At 37.4% G+C, this 23,583-nt stretch overlaps 1 protein-coding gene and 1 pseudogene across 1 annotated transcript in view; one reads left to right on the top strand and one right to left on the bottom strand.

The window, feature by feature from the left end:
* The window catches only part of TENM1 (teneurin transmembrane protein 1), a 670,347-nt gene that overhangs the window by 457,711 nt on the left and 189,053 nt on the right, over window positions 1–23,583 (bottom strand). The gene's annotated exons all lie outside the window — the stretch shown is intronic.
* LOC129640310 (60S ribosomal protein L32-like) lies at window positions 15,849–16,254 on the top strand (annotated as a pseudogene).

The raw sequence follows: 23,583 nt of genomic DNA on the forward strand, positions 1-23,583 counted from the left end.
GAATTCTGATATAGCAGCCCAAATGAACACAGATGAAGAAACCAAGGCTCAGAAAGGCTACCTTGTTTGTTCAGTGGCAAGCTTGGGAACTGAACTTGAGTCTGTCTGACATCAAATATTCACCTTATTCTATTTTTATTAATGTAAGTTATTGAATAGTAGGAAAACACCAGTGAAGCTTTAGGCATGCTTCATTTTAAAACAGTATCAATTCTGCCCATGTAGAGTAGGAAATGAGCTCTTGGAAAATTAAACTATAAGGTCTAAGTTACGATAGATATTTATTCTATGCATAAACACACAAACAAGGATAGATACCAAAATTCCAATAAAATAAAATTACATTTCCAAACTCCTTGCCCAAGTGCTCATTTCTTAACGTATTATCCTATTCTGAAATATTTCAGGTTAAAATTATTGTCCTTCAAGGAGGAAAGTATACTTACATACCTCAAACAGTAAATTTCACTCAGAAAATATGGTTGTTAGCTTTTAAGAAATATAGTTCTGCTACAGTAAGAGAAACTCAAACTGTTGGTGATTCACATCACATAAAAATTTATTTGTTGCCTCAATCTGATTTTGAATTCAAGATGGTATTTGGTGACACTATTATTTCAGTTAGGCATCTCCCTTTGAACAGAAATTGGGACCCAGATGGCTTATATCAGTGATGGTTTGCAACTGTGATTTAAAGCGACCACATATACCTGCAAATGGCTTTGTAGCCTTAGGGGAATGCAAAGTGAGGTCACCAGTAGGGACAAGCAGCGCCTTCAACTACTGATGGAAAAATCATTATTTTACCACCTCTGTTAATTACTTTCTTTCATGTCTGAAGTTGGAGAGGAGTAAACTCGACATTCTAGCAAGGACTATGGAAATGCATACAGGGATAGAATGCAGCATTTCTGAGCATCTGTGAAGGGCTAAGGACTATGGCAGGCGAGGGGGTACAGATATTAACACAACCCAGTCCTCACCCTCCAGTAACACTACACCTTGTGTCTACTTACTTTTCCTTCTTTGCCTCTGAACTGAAAAGACATTTCAACCAACACCTTTTCTGGGGTCTGATGAGCGTTCTCTCATCTTTTATCTTTGGTTTGTGTGTTCACCTGCACTCTTATTTCAAGACAAACTCAAGGGTTTCCTCCTTTACAAACACTTTCCTGAACACTCCTGCCTTTGTGCCCTGATGGGACCATTCTATCCTAGCACGTGTTACACTTTATTATACAAGTTGATTTACATATATGTTAAACCTATTGAACATATTACGGATTTCAGATAGTCCTGCAAAAGCAAGAATTGTGTTTTATTTGTCTCATTAATCAGCTAATATTTAATTCAATAAAAATATTAATTGAACACTTTATGAGCCAGATACTATGGTTATCAAGCACACCATACATTTAATACATGCTTGTTAAATGAAGGAATAAAATCTAAACCCCAAACTTAGTTCAAATGATCCCAAGCATCCCTGATCATAACTCTCCCTTGCATATCTCTAGCACTTTGGATTCAGTTTATTATGAATTCACTTATGTTACAGATACACAAAAAATTCTCAAATTCTTCCGTTGGTATATTGTCCCTCCCCAGATAAATGAAAAACTCTTTGAGGGAAAGGGCTCTATCAAATATTTCTACTCTATTTGCCTACTTCTCTGTGTGCGTGTGTGTGCACACTCAGTTGCTTCAGTTGTGTCTGACTCTTGTAACCCCTTGGACTATAGTCTGCCAGGCTACTCTGTCCATGGGAATTTCTAGGCAAGAATACTGGAGTGAGTTGCCAGGTCTTCTTCCAGGGGATCTTCCTGACCCAGGGATCGAACTAGCGTCTCCTGCATTATGAGCAGATTCTTTACCACTGAGCCATGGGGGAAATCCCCTATGTGTCTATACTTCTTAGTAAAGGGCACAAATCAATTAAGCACTCAATAGTTATGAGTCAAAGAAAGCAACCTTTTACTTTTGGATGGGCATTATTGACATGAAATAGAGAATTCATCATTCATCTAGTTGATCATGTCACCAACCTTCACACCCACCAAGTCTCAGTCACCCAATCCTGCCTCTGCAATCTATCCCTGTTTTACCCCTGCAGCAAATGCCTTAGGCATTGCCTGAGGGGCCTCATTATGTCTCCTCTGAACTATTACAACAGCCTGCCTTTAGTATCTGCCCCCTCCCCAGTCCAGCAGTAACAATGCCAGGAGAATACGCTTTCTAAAAACTGAACCTGACTGTGCAGGACATAGACTACCTGCTTGTTCACCATCTTTTCCATCTTCTAAGGAGCACAGTTAGATCACATTTTTCAGCCTTTCTTCCAGATAGGTCCATATGACCCTGGAGGAGGAAATAGCACCCCACTCCAGTATTCTTGCCTGGAGAATTCTATGGCCAGAGAAGCCTGGCGGGCTACAGTCCATGAGATCGTAGAGTCGGACACAACCAAACGACTAACATACGCAGATATATGACTGAGTCTAGAATACAAGTGTTGAACACCATTTCCAGGTCTGATCCATAAGAAACTCCCATTCATGATCTTATTTGCTCCTCTCCCTTCCTCTAGTTTAATGTAGGCAAACATGGTAACTTTTCAAGCCATGAAGAAGAATGTGGAGCCACAGAGTGGAGAGAGCCTGGGACCTGAATCAAACCTGGGAAAATTGCGTACAAATGAGGAATTAGCAGGTTGCTTTTAGATGAACAAGAAATAAATTACCATTTTTGAGCCACTGTACATTTTTAGATTAGTTTGTAACAGAAGCTGGTATTATCTTAACTAACACACCATGCTGTTCTTCTGGTCAAAATCTTTCACCCATTGGCTATCATACTCTGCAAAATCCTTAGAATGACATGTACTAGGTCCTTCAGCAGGGGGTTTCCCTGCTGGCTCAGTGGTAAAGAATTTGCCTGCAATGCAGGAGACCCAGCTTCGATCCCTGGGTTGGGAAGACCCCCTGGTGAAGGGAATGGCAGCCCACTCCAGTACTCTTGCCTGGAAAATCCCATGGACAGAGGAGCCTGGTGGGCTGCAGTCCATGGGGTCATAGAGTCAGATACCACTGAGCAACTAACATTTTCACTTTTTTCAGGCCCTTCATAATCTAAATGTGAATCACTCTATCAGTCTCATTCTATTTTAATTCCTTAACTCTTACCTTCCCATGGTCATATACCATACTTTCTGTTAAACCACAATGAATTACTTGGCATTCTCAGAAGGTAAAAGAGTATATTCATGCCAACATCCATGCTGTTCCTTCACTTTAGAATCCATTCTCCTTCTTCTATCTAATAGTTGAAATTCTTTTTATCATTCATGATCCAGTTCATATGTCATCATCTCTAAGACATCTTTCTCTGTTCCTCTTTGTCATAATCAACTGCCTTCCCATTGGCACTCCGATAACACATTAAACAATTCTGTAGCATTAGCATTAACTTTACCTCTAAATTGAAATACATTTTGGCTGTTCTTATGTCTATTTTCAAAACTTAGATTGCTATCACCTTGAAGACACAATTGAATCTCATTCATTTGTATAAACCCCAGCAATTAGCACATGCTTTTATACACAGTAGTCACTGAAGAAACAGAGGTGGAATTGGTATTACCAGGTTTATTTAGCAAATTAAACTTTTCAAAGTATCTTATGAGAGTCCTGCATTGCAGGCAGATTCTTTACCATCTGAGCCACCAGGGAAGCCCAAAGAGAACCTTATAGCTAAGTAAACTTCTACTTTACCTTGCCCTCCTGCAGATAATATTCACTGGACAAAGTTCAATTAAAAAAAAAAAAAACAATGACCTTAGACACTGGAGAGTAAACAAAAGCAAGCAGATTCTGGGGGGGGGGAATAAAATCTTGGAAGAAGAGAAGGTGTGAGTGAGTTTCCATTTCTAAATTTTTTTTAATTGAGTGTAGTGAATGGTCAGAGCTGCATGAAGTGGTAAAAACCTTGACGTATAACTCTCAGTATGAGTTAGAGGACCAGAAGACAGTCAGGCAACGACAGTCACTGAAAACTAAAGAAGGAACTTCCAAAAGGAGACAAATATATAGAGAGGCTGCAATCCACATTCTTCATATAAACTTTGCTCCAATCTCTGGCTGATGCTGGAACCATGCATGTGTAGGGCAGACTCCAGCTGAGAATAAAGGAACTGAACTGAGATTTGAGTTGCAACCCAAGAGGCAGAGTTTGTTGACTGAGTTAAAAAAAAAATGAATTGTTTACTAGAGATAAAATGCAATGAGAAAATCAAAATTCTTTAGGGGAACAGAACAGAAACCAAAGTCCCCACAATATAACAATCACAATGTCCAAGATACAGTCCAATACTAATAATATGATAGGAAAAAGTGACCCATTCTCAAAAGAAAAGATGGCCTTACAGAAACTCACTCCAAGATAATCCAGATGTTGGAATTAGTATACAGGGATTTCAAAGTAGCTATTGTAATTATGGTCATGAATATGAAAGAAGATATGCTTATTATAAATGGAAAGAAAGGGAATCTCAGCAGAGAAACAGAAACTATTTTAAAAGACTAATGGAAATGCTAATGTGAAAATTACAATCATTGAAATAAAAAGTGAGGATGTGCAAGTAAAGAACATGATTCATTCTCATTAGTCCCTTCATAGGTAACAGTTAGTTTGGGGTTATTTGCTTAGTTCATCTTACCCTTTTGTTTGAAAACTGCCCAGCACCCACAGAGAAAGGGCTCCTGTGACACTTATGTGATTCTTCTAATATTCTGAGAACATTATCAGAGAAAAAATTCATCATTGTCCCCCTTAACCATGTTGTCTAGTTAAAGAGGTTCCCTGATTCAAGAACCTAAGCATCTGGCATTAAACTAGGTCTATCCCATACCAATCTCAGAGAGGCAACAGTAAGTCCTGCCTCAATACTGGCATATTGAGAGTTTGATCTTCCAAACTAACTCCTTTTTTCTCTCATATCCATTGTTGTCAAGTGAGGGGGAGCAGAGCACAGCACCCCAAAATGTAATACTTTCACATGTGTACTGTTTTGAGATAAAGGCAATTAAAATCAGCATACTCAAGAAAAGCCTTTTACTTCCCCCTTAACTGTCTAGAGGCTTCCCTGGTGCCCTGACAGTGTAGGAGAGGCAGGTTCTATCCCTTGGTCAGGAAGATCCACTGGAGAAGGAAATGGCAAACAACTCCAGTATCCTTGCCTGGAGAATCCCATGGACAGAGGACCCTGGCAGGCTGGGGGTCGCAAAGAGTCAGACATGACTCAGGGGCCAAACAACTACAAAACAACTAATTGCCTAGGAGAACTGATATAGGAGACCTGGTCTGGAAAAAGAACTACTGCCAGAGACAACATTTTACATCACAAGACTTATCTGTATGGCAAGGCAAACATTTGTTTGCCAAACATTTGCTCTTCTCATCTTCCTGTGAACTGTTTTCCTTCCCTCTGAGGTCCTAGATCTTTACCCCTTCTCCATAGCTCAAGATGGTATCTGAGTATTTTATTTTATTTTATTTTTTAATTTTTTTTTAAATTTTATTTTATTTTTAAACTTTACATAATTGTATTAGTTTTGCCAAACATCAAAATATCTGAGTATTTTAATGGGCTCCTCTATATATGAAATTTGTTTTTCTCCTGGTAATCTATCTTGGGTCAATTTAATTATTAGACCAGCCAAAGAACCTAAAAGGGAAGAAGGAAAATTTTTTCTACCCCTACATAAGAAGCCTTCAGGTTATCATTTTATTTCGCATGTAGCTTCCCAAAGGAAATTAATGCTTGGATGACTGACAAGAATATTTTAACCTACTTAATAGCTATATTTCATGTTTTAAAAAGATCAATGTACCTACCAGTTTTATACATCAGTATCTTATGAGTTTGATTAAGGAAAGGCAGACTCCTACTGGCCAAATAATTCTAGATGCTGTAAAAAACTAAAATAGACTTCAGGTACCAGATCGTGGTAAACTATATTCGTAGTGGTACCAGATAGTGAGCAAAGTCTGGGAGACAGTGAAGGACAGGGAAGCCTGGCGTACTGTAGTCCAGTAGGGTTGCAAAGAGTCAGACACAACTGAGTAACTGAACAACAGCAACAAGCGTTACAGGATAGTACCTCCCCATGAGGTCCAGGTCTGCAATCCAGCCTTTCTATATAATGACTCTATCTTGTAATTATCCGAAAAAAAAAAAAAAACAAACAAAAACACAAGTATGTTAAAGTTCATATTATTCACAGATATTGGATCTTGCTCAACTATGTCTACTCTAGTCCAGGAATATTTGTAACATCTTATAGGAGCTTCATACTAAAAATACATTTATCTCAAGTAGAACTATATATAGCTCATGTATTATTAGTGCACTAGACCAATGTTACTCTTGAATATAAAAAATAATATACATATATTTAAATGTGCTAGGGCATTTCCAGGTAAAGCTGGAAAATGTACATTGCAAGCAAGAATGTTTACTATAAAGCATAATATATATTCATTATGTTATTATCTTATTTAGAAGCAGGGAAAGAAAACTGCTCTGCATTTTCTACCTTAACTCTGAATTTTCGAAGTCAGAAGCAGCTGATATTTATACAGGAAGACAAATTAATAAAAAGGTATTTGCTTTTGCCAATGAGTTTTCAGACATACCTCTTCCGTATGCAACATATATGCTCTGGTGAGTGTATATACATAACCAGTGCTCTGTTAAATTATATTTTAACCACATGATTGAAAATGAACTTGTAATAAATCGTACTGCAAAATAAAGTATTTTTTTTGTACAGATGACTCCCTCTAAAAGCTACACACATCAATTTAGGTTTATGGTATGCAGGAGGACTATGTGGTCAACTTCAAAGAATTTAGCGGACCATCAGTCAACATTCAAATTATTTTCTCAAACACTCAGGAAATTCTTAAATGAACACTACCCACAAATTGAACATTCTGGAAATCAACTGTATCAAAATGAAAGAGCTTAAAAGAAATATATATATATGTGTGTGTGTGTGTGTGTGTGTGTGTGTTACAAAACAGAAATGAAAAACCAGTGGAAGCCTGGAGCTCCTGTAGCTGACTTTTAATATGAAATGCAACTTACCATGGTTAAACAACTTGCTAGTTTTTAATGGCTAAACACTATTTGTATGGACAAAGCAAGTTATTATACAATGCTAGCCCTTCCTCTTCTTATCCATAATAATGCAAAAATCAAGTCAGAAAGACAAAGCGAAGGAATGAACATGGTGTAACAACAACTCAAAGCAAATATGAATGGAGAAATGATTTTCTATTCTTAATGTATACCTGTGGCGGATTCATTTTGATATTTGGCAAAACTAATACAATTATGTAAAGTTTAAAAATAAAATAAAATTTAAAAAAAATAAAAAAATAAAAAATAATAAAGTACTAAAAGAAAAATAAAAAAAAAGGAAAAAAAAAAACTAATGTAACTCACTATGAAAATGTGACAAAAAAATCTCAAGTTGAAAGAGGTTAATAGTTCTACAGAGGCTTCCCTGATGGCTCAACATTAAAGAATCCACCTGCCAATGAAGGAGACATGAGTTTAATCCCTGGGTCTGGAAAATCCCCTGTAGGAGGACATGGCAACCCACTCCAGTATTTTTGCCTGGAGAATCCCATGGACAGAGGAGCCTCGTGGACTACAGTCCATGGGGTCGCAAAAGAGTTAGACCATGACTTAGCAACTAAAAAACAATAGTTCTATAATCACAGAAATTCTATACTTTCTTCTTAGTGTTCATTGAAAACATTAGTAATATCATTCAATACCCTACTCTATCATTTAAACAAACATGTTATTGTTCACCCAACACAACTTCAATTTTAAAATGTTACACAGCATTTCATTACAGTGCTGTTAACACTTCTATACAAAAGCAGATGCATATTAGTTGCAACATCAGAAATATCTAAGGTCATCAGCTAATAGTATTGATCAGGCATTGAAATTAATATTCTTTGAAACTGTCTGGGAAATATAATCTTACTAACAATTAATGTCTCTCTACAAACATTTCATGTATACTTTCACCATATGGAATTAATTCACTTAAACGATTTTACAAACTTTGGGAAAACTCATCTTCTTGTAAATCTTGATGTTACTGACTATAAGCAGATTTGAGATCAGATTGTTTGTTTGGGGCTTCTTTCCAATTTCTTTTAATCCTTTGACTTCAGACCCTGCCTTTAGTAATCCTCTTGATATAGCTGGATATTCATAGTTCAGTACCAGGGTTGGCCTCTATCAAAATGGTATTGGAGGCTCAGCACTTCCCAATAGGCTCTCTCTTTTCCCTGGAGATCAAATTCAAACAACAGCGTCCAAATACACTAGAGAAGTTTAAATCAGGTAGAAGTTATTCTTTTTTTTTTTTTAAAGTAATTAGCCTCTAATTAAAATAAATAAATTAAAAAACAAAAATGGCTAACACACACACAAAAAAGAAGTTATTCTTTTGTAAGAGATATTTAACATTTATGTGGAAAATCTCCGCTTGTAAGGGTATCTCCCACTCTGGATGAGGGAGGAAGGATGACTGTAAATTTCTAGAAATTCTCTTATCAATGGTGAAGGTAATGATTTAAATCTGCATAACAGCCTTACCCTGGATTACTGTGCTTTTCTTGGTCACCTGTCATGACTGCCACCCTCTCCACTCCCACCAACATCTTCTAGTCTTTAGTTGGAGAAGTATTTATTTAAGCTGATAGTTTGGGCCATTAGTGGGGGTTACTCAGTTTTCTAGGGTATCTCCCAAGGTATTCATATTATTTCCCTGATTCTGGGAAAGACTGAAGGCAGGAGGAGAAGGGGATGACAGAGGATGAGATGGTTGGATGGCATCACCGACTCAATGGACATGAGTTTGGGCAGGCTCCAGGAGTTGGTGATGGACAGGGAAGCCTGGTGTGCTGCAGTCCATGGGATCTCAAAGAGTCAGACACAACTGAGTGACTGATGCATATTATTGAACTTCTATTCATTTTTCTCCTGTTAATCTGTCTTGTATTATGGGGGGTCTCAGCCAAGTAACTAGAAGGGTAGTGGGAAAATTATTTTTCCTTCCCCAGTTTTTAATATGATTTTACAAATTTCCAATCAAAACTACTTTAAACCTCCTCCCAGTCCCCTAAAGATGTACTAAATGATTTACACAGATCCAGAAAACAATGAAATAAGAACCTGGAATCTAAATATACATGCACTTGAATAGGAACAAGTAGAGTGGCAATTTTAAGGTAACACAAATGTAGTGCAAATTTGGCTAAGGCTTTCATTTGGAAAGTCTGTGGTTGTACTTTGTCATACCTTCTCATATTCTACTTTTCCTAACACCTGATGACAACTGCAAGGTGTGTCACACTTTATAAAATACTTTCATCAGATCATTGCATAGTCACTCAGAGAAAGTTAGGGACTACAAAAAGCTACTTCATAAACCATTTCCAAATACAATGTCATTTTTCCCAAAAGCTGTGAGGAATACTACCTTTCCAGGAACTTTTTATTGAGAACATATCTGAAAAAAAAAATAGTTAATGGAAAAGAGGAACATTAAAGATTATCACTATTCAGATCAGATCAGATCAGTCGCTCAGTCGTGTCCGACTCTTTGTGACCCCATGAATCGCAGCATGCCAGGCCTCCCTGTCCATCACCAACTCCCGGAGTTCACTCAGACTCAAGTCCATCGAGTCAGTGATGCCATCCAGCCATCTCATCCTCTGTCGTCCCCTTCTCCTCCTGCCCCCAATCCCTCCCAGCATCACAGTCTTTTCCAATGAGTCAACTCTTCGCATGAGGTGGCCAAAGTATTGGAGTTTCAGCTTTAGTATCGTTCCTTCCAAAGAAATCCCAGAGCTGATCTCCTTCAGAATGGACTGGTTGGATCTCCTTGCAGTCCAAGGGACTCTCAAGAGTCTTCTCCAACACCCCAGTTCAAAAACATCAATTCTTCGGCGCTCAGCCTTCTTCACAGTCCAACTCTCACATCCATACGTGACCACAGGAAAAACCATAGCCTTGACTAGATGAACCTTTGTTGGCAAAGTAATGTCTCTGCTTTTGAATATGCTATCTAGGTTGGTCATAACTTTCCTTCCAAGAAGTAAGCATCTTTTAATTTCATGGCTGCAGTCACCATCTGCAGTGGCCACCAATTAAAGACAAGTTTATTTTCTCTTCTATGCAGCAAAGAACAACTCAAAAGCAAAACTATTGGAATAGTATTTGGTTTTGGCTGAAAGAGTTTTATAGTTTTATTCTTCAACTATGTATTACTATTATTGTTGCTGTTGTTCAGTTGCTAAGACGGGTCCAACTCTTTGTGACCCCATGGACTCCAGCACGCCAGGCTTCCCTGTCCTTCACTATCTCCCAGAGTTTGTTCAAACTCATGTCCATTGAGTCAATGATGCCATACACATTAATGTTATTTATCTCATTTTTATTTATACATATAATACTTACAACCAAAGATCAAACAGTAGGTGATGCTAGTAACAGAGACAAACAAGAAATAAATGAATGAACCAGCATTTTACCTAGGCTTCTACTGTGATGAATACTAATATGTTAATGTTCAAGTTTCCACATTAAAATGCTAAATTAGCCTTGGCCCTTGTTGTGAAATATAGGCAAGCAGAAAAGTTCAAATACATTATCACATATTAATTGCCAGTAATGACTTGTATGAAGGTAATTTGTGTTATTTAAAGTAAGTTAACAGATACAGAAAGAATCTTAATTAATGAATTTGCGAATTATCTATCCAGCTATGAGTTTGTGTTTTGTTTTTAGTCCAATCCACATCTGCTTTTGATTTCTACTTAGAATAATTTCTGAAGCTACAAAGGTTGGCTATATGACCTGTCCTATTCTTTGTGGCCATCATTTCTTTATCTATTCACTCAATGCTTTGTCAGAGAATGAAAATATCAAAGCAAATCACAGTCTATGTGTACAAAATATTTCATTAGGAGACAAATTCCTAAGAAACTAACTTCATAAGGTGCCTAAACAATACCACACATAAAAGAGAAATAATTCAAGTGAGCCATTGTATGATAAGACTTAATTTTCTCCCATTCTCTTAATATTCGTGGAACCAAAAAAAAAATGCTTTTTTTTCCCATTACCTCATCTTAAGTAGTTTTTCAAATCAAACCCATACTCACACTCATGCTGTCACTGATAATGGATCTTGTGTCAAAGAAAAAGAGCATAAAGGACCCGATAATAAGTGTAATTATCAAACATCAAAAATGTAGATCAAAGTGGATTTCCTGACTCTTCTATATGCAGTCACTTCACAGCATTTTACTATTCATGTCATGTGGCCCTGACAGGATATATTAACTTTCTCTATTATGAGAGCAATGGGATTGGCACACTTCAGTTAGAAGCTAGCAATAAGTAGAGGCATTATTTCTCTATCTTATTTTAGTGTTGTGTGTGTGTGTATATACTGTGTTTGTAAAATATACCCTCCAGGCCCCTAGACACACCACACTGTGTCTCCAGAGGTGATAGTGAGCCTTCAGGGGAATGTTAACCTCCCTATGAAGGATAGATCCAGGCAAGGATTTTATTTCTTTCAGATAGTACAGTATTTCCTGTCTCTGGTAAATACTTGGCATATCTTTGGGAGGACTGAATTGTCTCAAGAGGGAAACAGAGTATTTCTAGAAACTTGCCAGGCTGAATCATTTCAATAACTCAAGTAATCTGATTTTCCACCTCCCTAAATCCCATATTCCCTTCTTTCCTCAACACTTTTCCTTATACATTTTTTTTCTTTGAGAAAATTTGCATTTTCTTTTCCTATTCAATGCTGAATTAAAAATTGTGTGCTAAGTATTCTGTAAGTAGACTTCCAGAGTCGTGATAACCTGCAACCTTCCAGTAACTGTAGTTCACTTTGTTTTATAGATTTTGTCTATTATTTGGTCAGGGCATTAAAAAAACACGTTGGTGACAGAGGAATTACCTCTAAACTGACCTTCCACTGAAGTATTATTGAAGATGTTCAAGAGAGGAAAAATTTCTCATAATTTTTACAAAGATTCATCTGTAGGTTCAAAGAGACAGACCTTCTCAGTAATAAAACTTTTTAGAGTCATATGTCTGTGCCATTTCTCAGCCACAGGATAAGAACAAATATTGTTTCATATTTTCTATAAAAATTGGGAACATATTTGTTAAAAGAGAAATTAATTGCAAAAGAAAAAGGGCAAGACCATATGCACAAGGACAGATGGGAACCAGGCATAAGGGGGAAAAATATTTCTTAAAGAGTTTTTAAAAACCATTTAAAAACCGCAAAACAATTTCAAATTATTAAGTTGAAAATCAATAGATTACAACAAAGTTTCAAAGAGTTTTAAGTATTCTGAGGTTAAAAAACAGCCAGTCATTAACACATAACTTCAAACTCAACAAAAGATCATTTTTGTTGCATTTTAAAGATCTCAGGGGACTTCCCTGGTGGTCCAGTGATTAAGATTCCACTCACGCTTCCAATGTAGAGGGCATGGGTTGTGTCCCTGGTGTAGAAACTAGGAGCCCAGGTGCATGCAGCATGGCCAAAAAATAAACAAACAAACAAACAAAAAACAAACCTCCATCAAGCTTTGTGTTACACTTGGGCATTTCTTAAATGTTAGTTTGAAAATAGACTGGGTTCTAAACAAGGGTTTAACTAATGGCTAAACTAACTTAAAACTATCCCATTAAATAGACAATTATAATATATAGATTAGCCAATTAGCAAACTTCATTTTTCTCTACAGGGTAAAATGGCTTGGAATCTGGCACAGCTGTTGAAGTTGTTTACCACAATAGTAGTTAGATACAAGTTTCTGAAATTAAATGTGCCAGGCAAGAAAGTAATTTTATCATCTTCTTCCCCACGGGAGGAAATATGGGTAAAGAGTTTGAGATGGCAGATTTCATCAATAAATTATGGTCAGTGTAACAGTATTGGAGAATTGGGTGTTGGTTTCTATCATGACCAGTGAATACTGCTCTTGTCACTGTTTTTAAAGGGCAAAGAGCTAAGAGCTATGAGAAGAAAACAAAAATAAAGTAAAGTAAAATAAAAGTCACAATATATGTAGACGTGGCTCAGAGGTTAAAGCGTCTGCCTGGAACGCGGGAGACCTGGGTTCAATCCCTGGGTCGGGAAGATCCCCTGGAGAAGGAAATGGCAACCCACTCCAGTACTCTTGGCTGGAGAATCCCATGGAGGGAGGAGCCTGGTAGGCTATAGTCCATGGGGTCACAAAGAGTCGGACACAACTGAGCGACTTCACTTTCACTTTCAAACTTAAATGGATAGTGTAGTGTTAAGATCAGAGGTTCTGGAAACTGACTATGAAGGTTTTAATCCTAGCACACCACTTAATATCTCTGTTAATTTAGGCATTGCTAAACCTCTCTGGGCCAGTTTCCTCATCTGTAAAAGTGGTCAATTAACAAATAACCCATAGATTTCTGGAGAGAATTAAATGAGTTAGTTCATGTACTTAGAACTGCCTGACACAGGGTAAGTGCTCACTAAATTTTGCAATCTTATTAATAAAGAGGAATTTGGAATAATTTACATATAAACATTTAGAAGCTAGGTATTATTGTTGTTCAGTCACTAAGACTGCAGCATGTCAGGGTTCCCTGTCCTTTACTATCTCCTGGAGTTTGCTCACTCTCATGTCTATTGAGTCAGTGATGCCATCCAACCATCTCATCCTCTGTCACCCCTTCTCTTTCTACCCTCAATCTTTCCCAACATCAGGGTCTTTTCCAATGAGTCGGTTATTCTTATCAGGTGGCCAAAATATTGGAGCTTTAGCTTCATCAGTCCTTCCAATGAATATTCAGGGTTGATTTCCTTTAGGATTGACTGGTTTGATCTCCTTGCTGTCCAAGGGACTCTCAAGAGTCTTCTCCAGCACCACAGTTCAGTTCGAAAGCATCCATTCTTTGGCACTCACCCTTCTTTATGGTCCAACTCTCACATCTATATATGACTATTGGAAAAACCATAGCTTTGACTAGACAGACCTTTGTTGGCAAAGTAATGTCTCTGCTTTTTAATATGCTGTCTAGGTTGGTTCTATGCAAAGTTGTGAAATGACTCAAAGTTTCATTTAGAGCACTTTCTTCCCTCTTTCTTTAAAAATCCCCTTTTCTTTACAGCTTCATCTTTTCCTCCCAAGTGGCCCTTCCCCTCTGGCTATGAAATCCCACCCAAATATACCTTCTTAAATAAAACTATAATTGAGTCCCTTTTAGAAAACTCTCATGTATCCCAACAAAACTCATTCATCCTGTGGCACATTCTCTCAAGTCAGTGCCATGAGATTGCAATTGGAATGATGAACTACCATGGAGGTGGTGCTGATATTTTGATAAGAGCCTTCAGTGTCTGAATCCAAAGGGGTGGGTATTCAGAGATTATCATCAAGGCATAATGACTCTAAATGTGGCTGTTGCTGACTCCTCTCAGTTAGTTGAAGGATAACTCAAGAGCTCCTGGAGCCTAAGTTTGGGTATCCAGCTAAAATTCAAGACATAATTTTGGTATCTCATAAATATGCATTTAATGTCTCTAAAATATAACTCTGGTTGGTTTTACTTTATTTTTTGACCACACTGTGCAGCATGCAGAGTCTTAGTTCCCCAGCCATGGATTGAACCCGTGCCCCCTGCAGTGGTAGCTTAGAGTCTTAATCACTGGACTGCCAGGGAAGTCCCCCTAAAGTACAACTACTGAGTCTCTTAATCTCACCACACTCTTTTCCTTTCTTACCTAGGTGACACCACAAGGTACCCAGTTGCTCAAACAAGAAAATGGAGTTATTAGAAATTTCACTTTTTCACATACCTCCGACACCCACTTCATTACCAAATTCTAGTGACTTCCTTCAGAAATATATCTTGAACCTATCTACTTCTCTTTGTTTCCCATTGCAAGCTACTATCATCTCTCACCTGAATAACTGCAATAATCTCCTTCCTAGTCCCCCACTTCCGATCTTACCCCTTTCAATCTATTTCTTTACAATAAACAGCCCTGGATACTCCCTTCCCTTGCTTAAATGCCTTCAAAGGCTTTCTACTGCAGTTAGGAAGACGTTTAAACTCATCATCATAGCCTCCAAAGCCTTGTGACTTGACCTGTGTTTAGCTTTCCGTTTCCCGTTGAGCTGTTCTCCACTTAGTCCACTACATTTTTGGCACACTGGTCTTCTAGCAGCCCCTAGATGGAGCCAGATCTTCCCACCACAAGTACTATGCCTATGCTTGAAAGATTCTCCCTACCCTACCATTGCCTCATCACATCTTGTCTATTTCCTTCATAATACTTATATCTTTAATTTAAAATTTTCCCTTGTTTTTTGGATGTGTCCCTCTTTTTCCCACTAGAATACAAGCTCCATAAGCAGCATTATTCAATGTTGTACATCTAGGGTCTGGCTGTAGTTGGTGCTCAGCAAATACATGAATAAATAGTACATTTCAATAATCATTTAATGAATGGTTGGGAAGGAACATCTTTTTTTTTTATCCCCTCTAACACAGAAAGATATACATAGCTTCTCATTGACACCATGTATAAGACCGACCCATCATCTAAAAATAGTTACCTCAATACAACACGCACTTGTCATTTTGATCATATAAAAGCTAACTATCCTTCAGAAGGAGCTAGTACTTTAAACCCGACAGCGCTGCCTATGGAGGTGGCAGCCATCTCCTACTTGGCATCATGGCTGCCCTCAAACCCCCTGTGAAGCCCAAGATTGTCAAAAAGAGGACCAAGAAGTTCATCCAGCACCAGTCAGAATGACACGTCAAAATTAAGTGGAACTGGCAGAAACCAGAGGCATTGACAACAGGGTGCACAGCAGATTCAAAGGCCAAATCTGGATACCAACATCAGTTACAGGAGCAACAAGGAAACAAAGCACTTGCTGCCCAGTGGCTTCTGCAATCTTTTGGTTCACAATGTCAAGGAGCTTGAAGCGCTGCTGATGTGCAACAAATCTTACTGTGCTGAGATTGCTCACAAAGTCCTCTCCAAGAACTGCAAAACCCTTGTGGACAGAGCAGCCCACTTGGGCCTCAGAATTAGCAATACCAATGCCACGTTGTCCAGGGAAGAAAAGGAATAGACAGCTTGTGTGCACATTTTGTTTGTGTTAATAAAACCATAAAGCTCGGCAAAAAATAAAAGTAAACATGACAGTCAGTAAAGTATAATAATACTGCCTGCTTTTCAGTGTCATACAATGTGTTCCAGTTAATACCTATACTATTTGCAAAATGTCTTTTGTTTTAAACCTCCTATTTGAAATAGTAGGTTCAGTTGTTCCTTTTACAATCAAAAATATGAAATGTCACTTAAACATAACATGGTAGTTTCTGAGTAGTTAATATGTAATGAGATGCTAAAATCTTGGAAGAAAATTGAGTTTAAAATGAAAGGCATGAGATGGCTCTGGACTCAAAGTTATTTGGAGGATTTATTTTCTAAAGTTGGCCTCAAAAAGCAACAAAAATAAATTAGAACTATAACCTGATTATGGCACTTTCCTTTTAAAGATTAATAAGGGTTACTTGGTTCAATTTTATTCTAATAATATTCTAATGATGTCAATGAAAAGTCACTCTCATCTACTCTCAAGGACTGAGATAGTCTCTTAATCAAAGTCACTTTATTAGCTTTAGTTTTGATCCATGCCATGACATTAAAAACTAATTCTTTTTCTTCTTTAAAGAAATTTGTAGAAAATTCAAACTAGAGACAACAACCCACTATCACCTCCAGATTTACTATTTAAGCCTAAGGAAAATCTTATTTGTGTTATCTTCTGGTACCATAATCGCTCTCTGTGAGAAACAAGTCATTTCTTATGAGGAACTCATATCCCTAACTCCTTTAAGTGCTTCTGGTATCAGATTAAATATTAATTTGAAGTACATCTGTGCTTATTCAGTTCAGCAGGTCCTGCTTATGAACGGTGATATAACAGATTTTCATTTTGCAGCACATAGCAATATGCACTGCTCTGCCATTCCACCAGGGATCACTATTTTGGAACAGACAACAGACTTCAATGACCTTCGCCTTATACTTTATGCACTTTTCCATCCAAGTCAATTTATAAAATCAGGTCTTCCCAACCATAAAGCATAAGCTAATCTTTCTGTTTTCTTTCTAAGACAAGTACCTGGAGTACCACTGTCTTGGGACCAGCATCAAACATTAGTCAAGAATGTTGTACTCTGTTGGGAAGAGCTCACTGTTATACTAAATACAGAAAATACACTTTGTCAAACAGAATAAAATTTCTGCTTGAAACTTTATGAAATATAATGCATAAAGCTCTATATTCTGGAGTACCAAATACAATCTCAGTTATTTAAACCACAACTGTAAGATTTATATTAATGCTTATGGGACCTTGACATTCATTGTTATAAATGGACTTTTAATGAAGAAAAATACAGTTTCCCTGGGTTGTGAAAGATAATCCTACATCATTAATTTTACTTTGGTATTTAAAACAGCCATTTAAACTACAATGAATATTTCTAGATTTCTACTAGCTTGTCTTCCATGAAAATGTGATAAGAATAAAGGGTTATCAGTCTAACTGGAACCATTTTATCTAGGAATTGAAAGAAATAGAGTTGTTTCCCATTCCCTGGCTACCTTAGCATGTCCCCCACTCCCATTCTTACTCCTATTCCTAAATAAGGTAGAGCTTGTATTTCACCTCCACAAGTAGACCATAAACTGCTTGTGTATTCAAGCTGTATCTTACTCAGTTTTCTTACTCAGTTTCAGCCTATAAAGTTCCTTGTATATGGTAATGACTCAAATATTTGTTGAACTGAAATTTAGTCCTAATGTGACTAAACTGGATGTGTTTGGCTCCCTGTCCTCAGTCACATGAATAGATTAATAAGAGCAATCTCCAGATGACTATTTTCTGACTGGTTTTCCATCTCATATAGTTTTGGGGGGCTTCCCAAAACAATTTACAAGAATGTTTTTCTCTCCAACTTTTTTTTTTTTATTCACTAGGTATTCCTAGAGATTTATCAATCCAGGTATAAAATCACCTTGATAAGGCATAGGGCTTAAAATACCACAATTTAAGAACTTACTTTCAAGGGCACCTTATTTACTTGATTGTAGTTTTCAGAGAGGGTGGCATGACTTATTTTTCCCTGGGAATATAATTAAAGACTTAACACTATAACAGTTAGCTAGATGATAATAGCAATTGATGTAGGATGGGCTTATTTATTAATAGTTGTTCTCATTAAAGGGATTTAGTTACCTGCAAAAAGTCCCACTGTTTAAGTCCTACTGTGTTAGCTCCAAGTGGTCTTATATCTATAAAAACAAATTATTGAGGACTCCCCTGGTGGTCCAGTGGTTAAGAATCCGCCTGTCAGTGCAGGGGACATGGATTCTATACTGGGGCTGGGTAGATCCCACATGTGGCCAGGCAACTAAGCCCCCATTTGCCACAATACTGAAGCCCATCAGACTAGAGCCCATAACATGAGAAGCCACAGTAACGAGAAGCCCAAGCACCGCAATGAAGTGTAGCTACCACTCGCTGAAATTAGAAAAAGTCACCACACAGCAACAAAGGCCCAGTGCAGACAAAAAATAAAACAAAAACAAAAACCAAATTATTGGACCTAAGGGTGGGGTGCAGCAGAAAGATGTGCTTGTTGCCATGTTATATCTACTGACATCACAAGTCATCTACAAGTAATAAAGTTTGCTTAAGTATCAGTAGCAGCTAAGGATGTTGAATACCTCAAGCACATAAAGAGTATTTTTCTAAAGACTAGATTGAGGCAAAAATAGATGAAAAGTTTTGATTCTACCTTATACCAGATTAAACTCAGTGTATGCTAGTGAAGGCAATGGCACCCCACTCCAGTCCTCTTGCCTGGAAAATCCCATGGATGGAGGAGCCTGGAAGGCTGCAGTCCATGGGGTCGCTAGAGTCGGACACAACTGAGCAACTTTACTTCCACTTTTCACTTTCATGCATTGGAGAGGGAAATGGCAACCCACTCCAGTGTTCTTGCCTGGAGAGTCCCAGGGACGGGGGAGCCTTGTGGGCTGCCTTCTATGGGGTCGCACAGAGTCGGACACGACTGAAGCGACTTAGCAGCAGCAGCAGCAGCAGCATGCTAGTGAAAGAAATTTTCAACTTCATCTTTTCTCATTAGCTTTTTTCTTTGGTGATCAGGTATTTCAATAACATAGAAAAGTACTGACAGTAATATAACAAACATCCATAAATCCACCATGGGAAATTAACAAATGTTACCTTTTCATCATATTTCCTTCACATCTCTTATTAAAGAATGAGAACATTACAGTTACTCTTGAAGTCCCATTCTTACCTTAGCTAAATTCTATCCTGCTCGCTTGTTCCCCAGAGGCAACCACTATCTTGAAGTGGATATTCATTCTTTTTGTCAGTTCTTTGACAACATCAAACTCTTTCCTGCTTCAAGGTCTTCCTAAGCACTGTTCTCTGTCGCTAACATACTCTTCTTCACTCTTTCACTACGATATCACCAGCTCACATTTTGGATTTCAGCTAAAATGTTGATATTGTTTCCTAAGTCTATCCAAATCGTGTCTACTCCACTCCATAATGTTTTCAAATGGCACCCTCTTGTTTCACATGAGTGCTAATAGTGGCACTGATTTGTTTGTTTATTTGTATGTTTACTGTGTGTTTATTTGTGGAGACAAACTAGACTATAAAGTCCATGGAGCACAGACCATTTCTGTCTTGTTTATCACTGAATGCCTAGCACTTAATGCAATTCCTTATACACGGTAGGAACTGAATAAATATTTTTGAAGGAAAAGCCACTGTAACCTGACAATCAATTGTAAACTAGAATAAAATCACACTATTTGGCTATGGTCAGTAACCAGCCAATGTACTTTTTACTTTCCATTCTAATCACATACATGACATTCTGCAAAGGAATAGCAATTTGATGCTCTGTGTAAATAAAAGTACAAATTATGTATTATATGCCTTCTATGAACCTATGCAGTAAGATGCATGCATTTTTTAAAATTTTATAAGTGCTATAACTGTTCTGATCAACTTTAATGTTTCAAAAAATATTAATTGGCAGTAATTGCACTATTTACATGTTAATGAACAACACCTGGCCCCAGCTGGGTATAAAGACGCTGACAATGTTTTCTCTCACCTCCCTGGCTAGGAACTGAGCATATGCAATTTTAAAGAGACCTGCTTGCCAGAAATAATACATTCATAATTGGTAGGACAATACAAAATTAGTTCACACATTTCACCATTCTCAAACAAATGCATAATATTTTTCATGTTTAAAAGCTTTATGATTCAAAGAGGACCTTATTTCCTACACTTGGTGATTACTCACAGTCATTAAATTATTCCTGTCAACGAATGTGCCAGAAACTGGCTAAATGGAGGCCCAAGTGGCCTCCTGTAATAAGGGCCCAGTTCCTGGCTTAATCCCTTGAAAAAAAATGAGCTTCCTTTGAAGTCATTCAAAATCTATAATTAAATATGTTAATTCACTGGTCCCTCTATCCTACAATATTTTAAATCACTACAGTTTTTGTTCCATTTCCCTCTATAATCCTAAAACCAATTAAGAGGTATTGAAAAATTATTTTGAATAACAAAGATTTTTGTGAATTGCAAAATGGTTCTTGATAAATTTGTGTATCCAGTCATCTGTAAACCAACAGACATCAGCAGGGACAACAGGATGAAAAAAGAAGTACAAGGTCCTCAAATTATATATGTTCCTAGGGTGGTATCTTACCAATAGAATAAAGTTTGATACTTCTAGCCTATTTTCACATATAGACAAACTAACCACCAAAATACTGAATGCCTCATAACCTCACGTACTTTGAGGAAAGGGGTAGTGGATGCACAAGGAGAAAAGTTTCACTTCAACATGTTTATAATTTAGGAACACCTCTGGCAATCTAATGGTTAGAACTTGGTCTTTCAATGCAGGGGGGGTACATGTTTGATCCCTGGTTGGGGAGTTAAGATCCCACATGCCTTGCAGCCAGAAAGTCAAAACACAAAACAGAAGCAATACTGTAACAAATTCAATAAAGACTTTAAAAATGGTCCACATCAAAAAAATACTTAAAAAAAGACGTTTATAATCTAGTTAGGGAGAAAAAATTACAAATAACATCATCATAAAATAGCCTTGGTTTGTGTGACATAGGGAATATTTGCAGTTAAGAGGAAAGAGAGCTTAGTTCAGACAAGTGTGTATTCAGTAAAGTCTTTGAGGAAAACTATGTGGAGTGAGACTGGAGAGAAAAAAAATAGTGTCTTCTGTGTGCCAGGAAATATTCTAACTGCTTTATCTCATTAACCTGCTCAAGGTCACACAGTTATTTAGAGCTGCTAAGATCTGGGACAAGAATCCAGATACATCATTATATGAATTTTCACTCAGCTACATGCTAGCCTTGAAGGATGGAGAAAACAGATGAGGTGAGAAGAACAACATGAGTAATAGGAAGAATGATTTTTAAGTGTGCTGTGCTGAAGATCGGAGAAGGCAATGGCACCCCACCCTTGCCTGGAAAATCCCATGGACGGAGGAGCCTGGTAGGCTGCAGTCCATGCGGTTGCGAAGAGTCGGACATGACTGAGCAACCTCACTTTCACTTTTCACTTTCATGCGTTGGAGAAGGCAATGGCACCCCACTCCAGTGATCTTGCCTGGAGAATCCGAGGGACAGGGGAGCCTGGTGGGCTGCTGTCTATGGGGTCGCACAGAGTCGGACACGACTGAAGCGACTTAGCAGCAGCAGCAGTAGCAGTGCTAAAGATACTACTGCAAGAGCAAATATGTTGTGGAGTCATAGGAAAATCATCTCAAATAGATACAAAGGGAAGTAACAGATGATATTTGATATTTCTAATCTCGAAAGTTTCAAAGAAGAATTTGGATGTAATAAGGTAGAAATTCAAATCAAATGAGTTACATGGTAAAATGGAGCATACTTGTTTTTCAGAAGCTGATAGGATAATAAGAGGTAAGAGAGGAATACAGTCAGTATTGTATATAGAGTGGAACTGGAGTGTAATGATGATAAAAAAAAAAAGGCAATTTCATTAAATAAGCCAGAATATATGCTCCTCAATGGAGCTGCATCTCCAACCCTTAGAACAGTGCCTGTATACTAAGTGCTCAATAAAATCATGTAGATTACCATACAGAGTGAATAAAGGAATGAATGGTTACAGGAGATGTGTGTGACATCATGGACATAAACTAGACAGAGATTTAACTTGACACTAAGAAAATGCTTTGGAACACAAATGAAATTATTTGTGCTAATAATTAACAAACATTTAAATCATTTGTTATCAGTTATCAAATAGGTTTGGTATATTAATAATAAGAAAGCACTTAATGTGACAGTATCAATGACTTTTTAAAATATTAATGTTTGGCCAGAATGAAAAGACACAGGTGATCTCAATCAGCACTAAATATTAAGGTCTTATTTTACATTCCTATAGATACATATAGCTTCCCAGGTATCTCAGTGGTAAAGAATCTGCCTGCAATGCAGGAGACCTAGGTTCGATACCTGGGTTAGGATGATCCCCTGGAAAAGGGAATGGCAACCCACTTCTGTATTCTTGCCTGGAGAATCTCATGGACAGAGGAGCCTGGCAGGCTACAGTCCATAGGGTAGAAAAGAGTTGGATGCAACTGAACACGCATGCTTAGATACATACAGCTATCTAACAAATGTCATAGCTTGATCATTAAGATTAATGATAGCATCAGAATCAAAAAGTCTGATAACTTTGTATAAACTATCTTGGCTAAAGGCTTCCAATTTGTTTCCACAAATCAGAAACAAGGATCAGAACAAAAAAATTATGCTGAAAGGTTTTCTTATTTCTTTTTATTCTGTTTTTTCTTCTATGTGAATATACTACATTAACAAGAAAAAATATTTTTACACACTTTATATGACACACTTTTCCAAGCATACAATGAATGCTTACATAAAATCATTTTTAGAATTAAAAATCCAGAATAGAAAATTTGAAATAAAGGATAAAAGTAGTTTTGATTAAAATAAAACGTAACAGTAGAACCTTCCCAACTACACTGAAAATGAGCCAGCCAATTTTGAAACTTTCTTGATTAGTAAGATTTCTTGATTAGTAAGCATAGCCTGTTTTTCCAGTATGGGTATTTAAACCTCATAGAACATTTAAAAAAAAACTATTATGCACAGACACACATACACATGCACTCTATTAAAAACACAAAAGAAAACAAAATAGAAAGGGTATTTGCAAATCAAACCCCAAATAAATGACTGGTTTCCTGACTTCCCTGGTGGCTCAGACGGTAAAAGTGTCTGCCTACAATGCAGACGACCTGGG

Source organism: Bubalus kerabau, chromosome X, assembly GCF_029407905.1.
Source record: "Bubalus kerabau isolate K-KA32 ecotype Philippines breed swamp buffalo chromosome X, PCC_UOA_SB_1v2, whole genome shotgun sequence".
NCBI lineage: Eukaryota > Metazoa > Chordata > Mammalia > Artiodactyla > Bovidae > Bubalus > Bubalus kerabau.